This window comes from Mustela erminea, chromosome 11 (genome assembly GCF_009829155.1).
Source record: "Mustela erminea isolate mMusErm1 chromosome 11, mMusErm1.Pri, whole genome shotgun sequence".
NCBI classification, from domain to species: domain Eukaryota; kingdom Metazoa; phylum Chordata; class Mammalia; order Carnivora; family Mustelidae; genus Mustela; species Mustela erminea.
Window position 1 is genome coordinate 74,873,114 of NC_045624.1, and position 11,385 is coordinate 74,884,498.

An 11,385-nucleotide genomic window follows, 5' to 3' on the forward strand; every position below is an offset into this window, starting at 1 on the left:
TGTTCATTAAAATATTTTAAAATGTTGTTTATAATAATACACATTAAATACTTAAAAAGCAAAGCCACAGAACTACAGATTTCTTTTTGTTTGCTTGGTTGGTTGATTTCGTTGGTATCAGGTTGTCTTTATTGCAAAGGTTGGGAGCAACTGCCTTAACCAAAATATCACAGTGAAAGTGGGCAATTAATGAGATATGAGACAGAAAATAACCATAAAAGAAGCAGTAATCAGGAATAGCTGAGGATCTTCATGACCAAGAATTTGTTATTTTCCCACCTAAAACCAAGTATATTTATTTCCTAGAACTGCCATAACAATTTACCACAGGACTGGTAAAAACCACAAAAATGTATTATCTCATGGTTCTAGAGGCCAGAGGTGAAAGTCAAGGTTTCAGTAGGGTTGGTTCCCTCTCAAAGCTCTGAGGAAGAATCTGTTCCAGGCCTTTCTTGCAGCAACACTTAGCACCCCTTTACCCCTTCACTTAGGTCTGCATAACATCCCTTTGCTTTGGTCTGCTTCTGTCTTCACCTAATCCCTTTCTCTGTGTCTCAAACCATTCTCTTACAAATATCACAGACTTGTGTATGTCTTACAATATGTAAGACTTGTGTCTTACAAGGACACAAGTTATTGGATCAAGAGCCCACCCTAAATCCAGGATGATCCCAAGATCCTTAATTACTTACATCTGGAAGGACCCTATTTCCCAATATATTCACATTCTCAGGGACTCACAGGGCTGAGGACTGGGATATATCTTTTAGGGGGACACAAATTCAACTTACTATACCAAAGAATCTTAAAATTTCATACATGCTAGCTACTGATGCTTTTGGTAGATGATGACAGGAGATAATGCAAAGCATAAAGCATTTTTTTTCTTACACATAGTCTCAGTAGATACTTCTGTATTTTTAAAAAACTGCACATCATAAATTCTTAGCACTGCAGATCTGAACAATAAACACGGGGAGTATATGTAGCCACAGAACTGAAATAGAGCTGGTGCAGACTGTGTAGCTGAAACAGAAAGTTAAGATATTTTAGGGACTTAACTTTGAGAAATTATAGACACAAACCAGAAACTCCCAGTAATCATCTCTGAAATGAGCTGTGCCCAGGCCAGTCCTGGAAGGTGTGGGCTAGTGTGGGATGGAAAAACAGGATGAAGACAGATGTCTCCTTAGTCACTGCTGCTTAAGGGTGTTCCTCGTTCTTGAAGGAAACAGGCTGAGTATCACCCACCACGTGTTGGAGCTATGACTGAATTGTTTAAGATATGCTGTCTATATTTGTTCTCAAATTACCACTTTGTGAGTTTTCAAAAATTTATAGTTCATCTAATGGTATGTAGCCAACTCTGCTAAACTAAGGTTTTTATGTTTACATAAAGTCCTAAAAAAGTGGGAAAAAGACTCTTAATGAGGTGTTAAGAAAAATGGTATCTAAGCTGGGTAGACCAACTGATACTTGCATTCAGAAAAGGGAGACTGCTTGATGCCCAAATATGGAAGTTTTTGTTTGGATCCAACACCTCTTTATATACCCTAAGACTCTGAAAGCCAGGGGCCAAGGTACGGTGATGTGGCTTTTGGCCATATATCGAACTTCATGAATATTTTCCATGTCTTCAGGATAGAAAGAATATTTTCACCTAAAATATAGAATTATACATTCAAAGGTGTAAATATTTTGTCAGTTTGTTCACCTTACTTATTGATATTATACAGTCCTTGGTAAATTTACAGTCCTTAGATTTATTAAACAGATTAACCCTGCCTTTCCAGAAAGGACCCAGTCTTATTCTTCTTTGGCATCTCCTGTGATGCCTAGCACAGTTCCTGGGGTATAGTGAATCCAAGATCAATGGTAAACTACCAGACTGCCTGATAATTCATACGAACTGCCTATTCCTTCTTATAGAGATGACCACCTGCAAATGTGATCATCTGAGGGGATTTATGATAGAGAAACACAGCTCAACATTCTTCCCACTGAAGCAACAATTAAGCCTGAGTTTGGGAAACACCTAAGTGTGCTGGTACATTCTATGCCTCAGTCTCCTCACCTGCTGTACATGCTTCAGATTGTTGTTGTGAGGTTTAAATAAATTAATAGTTGAAAAGTGTCCAGAAGGATGTCTGGTATATTGAAAGTTCTATATAAGCATTTTTCTTAGCAGTAGTGTTCACATTACTCTCTTCCACTAGCCTTCCAGAAATGGATTTGTTTGAACAAGAAAACATAATAATATACCTTTCATCTGCATTGCTGGGGAACAGTGTCTTCCAGATTATTGTAATTACTTCCTTTAAGTTGTCAGTCAGTCAATCCATCAGTCAGTATTTATTGAGCACCTACTGAATGCCAGTGACTGTTCTCCAGCAATACAGTAACACAATAGTGGAGAAGAAATGATCTCTGGCCTTCAATAAGCTTAAATTCCAGTGGGAAAAGAAACACATAAAGACATCGATAAAAAGTTAGGTACTTTCAGATAATATGTAGCATGAGGAACATAAAACCATGTAATTTGTGACATACTGTGCCTACCTGAATGGTAGTGGATGGGAGAGCTAATTTGAGCTAAGAAGGTCATTAAAGGCAACAAGAAGAAAACCTAAGCTGAGACCAGAATAATGAAGTAGTCACTTGTAGCTCTGAGCAAAGAGTTTCCAAGTAGAAGCAGAAAGATGGGGAAGAGGAAGAAGATCCCTGGAGGAGTGGTCTTTATGCAGGTAGCATGGGGTGGAATCCAGATCATACCTGGAGAAAATGGCCTCAGGGGCAAAAGGACCTGGCAGAGTATGTGAGTATGAATTGGTGGGTTCTTAGAACTAGTGGTAGGAAAATTAGATCATGGTGACTTCACAACATGTGACTGAGTGGGGCAGGAAAGTAGAGATTTAAGGAGTCATTTCAGAGCGTTAGACATTGAATATGCTTGCCAGGTACAGTAGGATGTCACTTAGTGTAATGTGCTATGTGTGGTCATGGTTTTGAAATGACTCCAGCCAGTACAACTATGTGATTTTCTCCAGCAACACTTAGCTGCTTTGAGTGGAGGTGCAAAGTAGGCAGCTGGCTGGGGGAAACCAAGGTTGAGATTTTGCCAGATAAGGGAAATGCACAAAGAGATAGCCAAGGGCATCAAAAAGCATTTGAAAGAAAAGAGTCATAGTAGTATATGGAATCTCAGCTGGGTAAGAGAAGTGAAAAGATGGGGGAAGCAAGAGCAAGTGACAAATAGAAAAATAAGTAAGAGCAGGAATTGGAGGTGTTGATGAAGCTAGAAACTAGCAAGAGTGCGACAGATAGGGTGAGTGGGCTGAAGGGACAGAGGTCATGATGAGAAAATGAGAGGTTCTAAATGAAAGCGTGGCAGTTATTAGTTATGAAAAGGTGGATATGCTTGTCTATGAGTGGTTTCTTGGGAAGGAAGGTGGGTCAGTATAAAAAAACTGACTTTATGGGACACTTGGGGGTCTCAGTCAGTTAAGCATCTGCCTTCGGCTCAGGTCATGATCCTGGGGTCCTGGGATTGAGTCCTACATCAGGCTCCTTGCTCCGTTGGGAGCCTACTTCTCCCTCTGCCTGCTGCTCCCCCTGCTTGTACTCTTGCTCTCTCTCTCTCTCTCCTCCCACCCAACAAATAAATAAAACCTTAAAAAAAAAAAAAAAACCTGACTTTATGACAATCATTTTGGATAGAAATGCCATTAAAATGGTTTTTATACCATTCCTCATATTATTGAAGCACACTAAACATAATGTTTCTTGTCATTCTAGAGCTATTAATATAAAGATTAACATCTTATAACATACATGGTAATTCCCTTAGTATTTCTTGATTACTTTGCTCCTACAATAAAGAATCCCAGATAGTCATATTTGGAGCCCTTGCGTCTGCTTTTTAGAGTTTTCCTGTTTCTTCCTTTTCCCTTTCAGGCAGAGTAGCCTCGAACCTGGACTTCTTAGAATTCACTAAAATGTCCCTGAGTGAGAGGATCTGTCACAGGTATGCTAGGACAGCTCACCCACCAGCTATGTCTTTCCATAATGTCAGCTGTGTTCAATCATAAAGCAAAGTTAAATTGCAATTACAGAACAGGTTCAGGATTCCAAGCTCAGTGACATCGCACAATGTGATTAAACTTGGCTTCTTACACGGCACACAGAGCAGGACAGAAGACAAGCCATAGAAACATAAGGTAACAAAAGGGTGCAGCAAATGAACAAACCAGTGTCAGTCTGGGGGCATGCAGCTGAGGTAAGACTTCGGGCTGGTCCAGGTCAGCTCTCCACACTCACTGCTTCTCATGTTCGAGCCAGAAAGGATCCCGGTTCTGTTCCAAGATCCATCGGGCGGAGCCTTCGGTGGCAGCTGCCTTTTTTTAAGTGGTCAGATGTAGAGGGGTCATGTCTGAGGAGTCTGACAGTTTGCTGCCCAAATCTTCCCTTTTGTAAGGGGATTTAATAGGTTTCAGGCCCCCACAGACTTCCTCTGTTTCTGCCCATTAACAGTTCTGGGGTGTCAGCTGACATTGGTTCCAAAACCTCGTAGGTGCTATACCTTAACTGATTGTGCTACTTGACACAGGCCCCTGCTTGACATGAGAGACTCCATTTTGCTCTCTACAGGGTCTTAATGGCACTACAGTTGAAGTCCATGAACTATACCAAATCTGGGTTTCTTAGGTGACCTTCACTGGCTTCCTTCCTTCCCTCCGGTCAAATGAGGCTTTATTCTCTGAAGGGGAGAAAAGGCACCAAAATCAACAGATGTCAACCTCTCAAAAAAATAATAAGCTTTTATTTCTAGCAAGTGGATTCTGATGGCATTTAACAAACTTCTCTATTTAAATTTCTTGTGCTTAATTAAAACATGTCTCTTGCTTTCTTCTTAAAGGAATAGCCATTAAGATAGGAATGGCCCTGGATTTCAGTTCAAAGTTAAAATAGTTCTGATCTACTGTTTAAAGTAATTCCCATTTGAAGGACATAAAAAGTTATAACTTACCCCTCCACTACCTCCAAATATTCTTTCCTGTGTGGCCTCCTTCATGTATCAAATCAGTTATATAAATCACTGCTTTACAAAATGCAAGAAAGCACAAATTAAGAATATTCCAAATAGCCGTGGGCCCCACCAAATCAGATATCTACCTAAACAATGCATTTACTTTGTTTTCCTCCATCTCCTTTTTTTAAAAAATGATTCCAGACTTTTTTTTTTTTTTAACTTAGGCCATTTGCAAGCATCTGTCCAACATCCCTTTGTCCTGTAATCGTTATATAAAAACACAGGTGACTCTTCTGATGAATCCAAACCCCTTCGGTACCTCCTGTACAGTCCCCAAATGTGAAGAGGGTGTGCTCTCCTTCCTTTTCTATAATGAATACTGGACATCCTCCCACAGCCTGTTTACAAGCGCTAACTGCTGGGACTTAGTAAGATATCTTACTACAAAGACGCTTTCAGAAAGAAGACCCAGGCACTCCATTACATTTTCACAAAATGCTACTGCAGACGTAGGAGATACGGACGGAGCTGGGAGAGAAGTAATTAAATGAAAAGGTTAGAGCTGAAAAAGAAGTCTGGGGGGGAAGAAAAAAGCAGAACGCTGGGAATAGCAAGAGATAAGTAGCCAGAGGCATTGGCCTTTTCTGAACAATTTTAGCACAAAAATGTTTGGCAATCAGCAAAGGCAGTTACTTGAGCTTTCCGCTTCTGCTGGGGAAGGGCCGATTTAATCACATCAATATAGTTTTTACATGAATGGCTGCAAAGATCTTCAATTTCTACATATTTCTCTATGGGTTTCTACCAACGCATCATTTTTTCCTTTGAAACACTCACTCATTCATTCATCCATTCATTCAACAAGATTTATGGAGACCCTGCTATGTGCCAGTCACCATTCTAGGTGTTACATACACAGCGGACCATAAACGGCACAAAAATTCTTTGTCCCCATGGCTCCTGCAATCCAGTGGAAAGACAAACAATAAACATAGTAAATCATTCAATTACAGCACAATAGAAAGTAATGAGAGCCATGGAAACAAAGCGGAGAAAGGGGGGAACAAGTAAAGGGAGCTGGGCCTGTAAGGGCATAAATTCAAATAGGCCTGCTTTGACTGTTCTTGCTGAATTATCTCTAAATTGCATGGTTAAGTGAAAAAAAGCAAGGCGTAGAATGTCACTAGTAGGCTACAACTTGGATTTTTTAAGACTAAATAGATACGTTTTTATATGCATAGCCTGTCTGTGAAAGAAATCCAATAAATCATCAACAGGGTTGCCTCTGGGCATGAGAACTCAATATCTGGGGGAAAATGCTTTCTAATGCACTACTTTCAAATCTTGAATTTTGGACCGGTGCATCAATGTTTCAAACATTTTAATTAATCCTTTAAAATGAAGTTTTACATAACCTAAAACAATCTACAGTAGTGAAATCAACTATTTGGCAAATAATCTATATATATATAAAATAAATCATCTATATTTGGCCTTTCCTTACCAGCATGATAAAGTTCTATAGTTATTTTTAAGGCAATCTCAAGGAAGAAAAATAACTCTTAGCAAGTAATTGATCTTTATAAACAGTCAAAAGCATGCAGGAAAAAAAATGTCCTCGTATTTTCATTATTCTTGTCCTCTTCCTCCTGTGATCTACTTTATACTCATTTCATTGCAAATTCTGTTTGAACAGAACAAAGGATTAAGCAACATTCACTTTTTTTTTTTCCTTTCACTATGTGACAATTCAACAATTCAGCTAACCATCTTTACTGGCACCAGGCACAGATAAGCTCGCTATACTGGATACACCTTTACCAATAATATTTTCAGTACTAATAGACGCTACCACCACTGTTGAAACAAGACTCTCCCAGCAGCTTGGCAATCAGCTTCTTTACCAGGAGACTGGTAAAGCTTGTTTTCAGTTTTTGAATTACAAAAGAACACCTCTCTTAATTTATAAAAATACATATCATTTATCAAAAATTGCATTTACCAAAACATTAACTTCGCTTCAATATTTCATCTCTTCAAACTTTGAAGATCTGTTCTAAAAAAAAAAAAAAAAAGATTTTATTTATTTGAGAGAGGGAGAGAGAGAGAGAGAGAGAGCGCTTGCGCTAGCAGGGAGAGGGAGAAGCAAACTGAGCTGAGCATGGAAACGAAGGCAGGGCTCAATCCCAGGACCCTGAGATCATGATCTGAGTGGAAATCAAGAGTTGGATGCTCAACCCACCGAGCCACCCAAGTGCCCCTGACGGTCTTGTTCCTTAATTATATCATGGCCAAGTGACCTCCTCTGAGTTCCGCAGGTGCGGCTTAGGCCACTTTCAGATTTCTCTTGGGGAAGGTCAGTCCATAGCTCTGCCAAAGAACCACAGACCCTGTGACTCAGAGAGTCAGAGACTCAGATAGAGAGGACAGGGATTCCTTCCCCATTTCCAAATCCCAGAAGTAGCTGCCCTTTACCTCTAGTTGGTGGCCTTTTAAAGTATGATGATTCACTCATCTCAACTCAACACTCAACTCCTGTACTTTTACCTGCACTGGAGTTTCACAGACTCCAGTCTGTGACTCCTTAGGGCAGGTTTTATTTTTAAATTCTTTATTGTCATTCCTGACATCATCGCCTAGCCCAGTCTCCAAGTATCGGAGTCAAGTGTCTGGCATATTTTCCCATCAGTGCTTTTCTCGGGTAACAGGTAGGTGGCAAAATGTTGTTTGGTTTTGCTTCCTGTTCTGTGTTGGCAGGAATCCTAGAGATTGGTACAGTAAATAAATTCAGGTCATGAACCTGGGTTTAGCCCTTCACAGTTTCACAGTTCGGAGGGGAGAGAAGGCGGTTCTATTAGCCCAGGAGAGTAGGAAAGAAGTAGAAAAAGAAGATGGCTGGGATAAGAAATTAAATTCACATATCCACCAAAAAGTAGTTGCGAAACCTCGGGCAGAGATTATTCACTCAAGTCCCAAATCTGTTACAAGAAAAATCAGAAAGTTGGGGTATTTTTTTTCCCCCCCACAAACAACAAATGTCATCCTCATTCCGGCTGTGCGGTGTGATGAAGAGACCTTAGGAGGCAGTCTGACTGGAGCAGCCAGACTGCGCAGGCGCCCTTCTCACCCCACCCCGTCCCACTTTGTCAGGCAGCACCGCGCAGCTAACCAACACACAATTACTGACACATGCAACTCAAAAGCCCAGGGTGGAGAACCTCTCCGGTGCAGAGTTCCAACAACTTCAGAAATCTGTCCCTTCTCACCTCTTCGCCCTCCTTCGCATTGATGGGCTTCTTTCTCAGGCTCACTCTCTCCTCACAGTGACCTAGGTTTACCTTCCGGCAGCCCCACAACCATCTGTAAAGAGCAGGCTTCCTTCTGAGTTGTTCCAGGAAAAGTACCGATTGGCCCAGGCTAGGTCACATGTCGTCACTGAACCAATCACTGTGGACAAGGCTCTGTGTTTTGATTGGCTAGGCCTAGGTCATATGTCTGTTCTTGAACCCCCCCCCCCAATTCTCAGGGCTGTCACTTCCACCTGGACCACAGGGGCTGCGATTGTGCCAGGGTGTGTTTCAGAGGAAAATAAAGATACAAATAGCAGAAAGGAAAAATGGATTCTGCAAGGCTAGGACAAGAAGTCAGTGAAGCAAACGAGGGGCCTAAAATTAAGGAGACATTCATTTTCTGGCTCATGGAGGTCTATTTTGAGAGTGAGCCCCTCCTCAAGTTTTGTGCCCTAGGCTCCCTATTTATCTCACCCTAGTCCTGACAAAATACTCATTATACCCATGTCCAAAAATATCTCCCAGAGTACCTGAAATCTATCCCCCCTCCATTAGAGATTTATTTCTTTGGATAAACCAGAAATCTCCAGGATTCCTTCAGTTTTGTTTTGTTTTTCAAAAGCAGCTAGAGGACAAATCTTAAGGTCAATAAGAGTTTCTCGTATACATGCTAACTATAGACTATCAAGTCAGTCACCTCGAGAGCCGGCCGCCTTTGATGATGTGTGATGCACTGTAAGGAGAGGCCTTGGAGAAGGGAGAGGAGTGGTCCAGACCTGAGACTGCACAGAAAACTTTCCCCTAAAGAGGAGAAAAATGACAAAGAAAAGGAGATACGAGGTTAAAGGCATATTTACATTCGATCATTTAATACTGGACCTACGCCTACTTGATCAATTTTCCTAAGTTCTACCACATAGAGAAAGGGAGAGAGCAGGCTGGCAAGTGATGACATGGTAGAAGAGACTCAGGACAGAGTAAATATGGAAATTTCTAAACAGGAATGCTTTGGTGTGTGCAACATCTGGGAAGGCTTATCTGGAATTCTGATGATAAGCTTTCAGGAGAAGGATGAATTCGGCCAACAGCAAAGCCTTGGGTCTTCAGGTTGCTGGCATCTTTGAAAGTTTAATTTTCCCGACAGCGAGGAAAGACTAGGAGAATTATGAATTTTGTGTCCCTTTAGGACCAAGGGGAAAAACCAATCTTTAAACCACAAGATAAATAAGCCAAGCACCTCTTAAGTTTAGTACTAATAAAGACAATTTCTTCTATCCTTCATATTCCAGTAATTTCATCTTCCCTTTCTGGGACTCTGGTTGCCTTTGGCAAAGAAAAGAGCTTACATAACTGAAATATATCTGCTTCTCATAAAAATTGGGTTTTAGAATTTTTTGCCCACCCGAAAATAAGTATAAAAAACAATGATTCTGTTATTATTTGGAGGCTGCGTTTGAGAATATGATTGTCCATATGTCAAACAATCATGGATCCAAACACCACCCAGAAACCAGAGTTACGCGGACCACAGACCCAGCTACATGCTCCTGCACCAGATAGGTCCTGGTGTTGTCAGTGTGGATGGCTAGATGCCAGCAACCTTGGGATCTGATAACTCTCTTCCCGTTTATAGAGCAGACTTCTGTATAAAATGGTTTCCTCCGGATGTGTCTCCAGGGAAAGAATGTGATGGTTAGAATGTTTGATGCCCTCAGCAACTATATTTTCACAGTAGTTATTTCTTTTATAGTCCACTGACAACAAACAGATCAGCATTCTGGTTTTAAGTATCAAGTTCAGTGTGCTAAGAATCAAGTTTCTGTGCCCCAAGGCTTAAAGTCAGAAGTTAGACCAGGGGCAAGTAACCAAAACCCTGTTGATCAACCATGAGGCCTCTTAGGGACACACCAAGAAAGAAGGAGGCCCCCTTCTTTCCTAGTTGCAACTCCTTCTCTCACCCTCTCAGTCTTCAAGCTGGGAAAATTGACGCTATAACATCAATGAATACCCCTTCAAGTTCATCCTCATCCAAAGAATACTATTAGATGATCCTTTTACAAAATATAATTAACAGTAAGTTTATTAAGGAGTGCAATAAATCCTGAGTGCCTATTATAAGCAAGGCACTGTGCTAGGTGTGGTGGAGAATCCCAGGCTGAAAAGATACAGTGTCAGCCACTGAGCTGGCCATTCCGGAGAGGAGATATGGACACAATAACTCTCCTAATAGTCAAACCATCCTAACTGCCGTATTGGAACTATCAACTACACTATATGGAGAAAGAAACGTTTAATTGAAACAAGAGGTTCAGGGGCACCTGGGTGACTCAGTCGGTTAAGCCACTGCCTTCAGCTCAGGTCATGATCTCAGGGTTCCTGGATCGAGTCCCGCATCAGGCTTTCTGCTCAGCAGGGAGCCTGCTTCCCTCGCTCTCTTTCTCTCTGCCTGCCTCTCCGTCTACTTGTGATCTCTCTCTGTCAAATAAATAAATAAAATCTTTAAAAAAAAAAAAAAAAAGAAAGAAACAAGAGGTTCAGAGAAGACTTCTTGGAAGATGTGGGGTCTGAGCTAATACCACAAGATACTCTGGGGAGAGCTGCAATTCAGGCAAAGGAAGGGTTGGCTCAAAAGTGCTGGGAACAGGACTTCATGTGGCTGAACATCTGGGTATTAGCGAGTAGGCCACGGAACTTAAGACCAGATGGCTGGGCAACAGCCAGATTGGAGGACTCTATGTTCTAAAATGCAGAGTTTGAGAGTGCAAGGGTGCTTTGCCCCACAGGGTATCATGGTGAATTAAATCTTAAAGCCCTCTGGGCTATAGCTTTTGAGTTCCTCCTACAAAAAAGACATATCAATCCAATTGCATATATATAAAATTATGCAATATATACTATTAAGTATATTCAATATTATATAGATGTATATCAACAATAAGGTATGTGCACCATCATCCCTCTCTTTCATTTGGCTTGTTTCTTTTGAACCATTTAATCTACCTAAATTAAAACCTCCTAATCCAGGATCATCCCTGCTATGGGCCCCAAGAGAACCCAAGGCTTCCA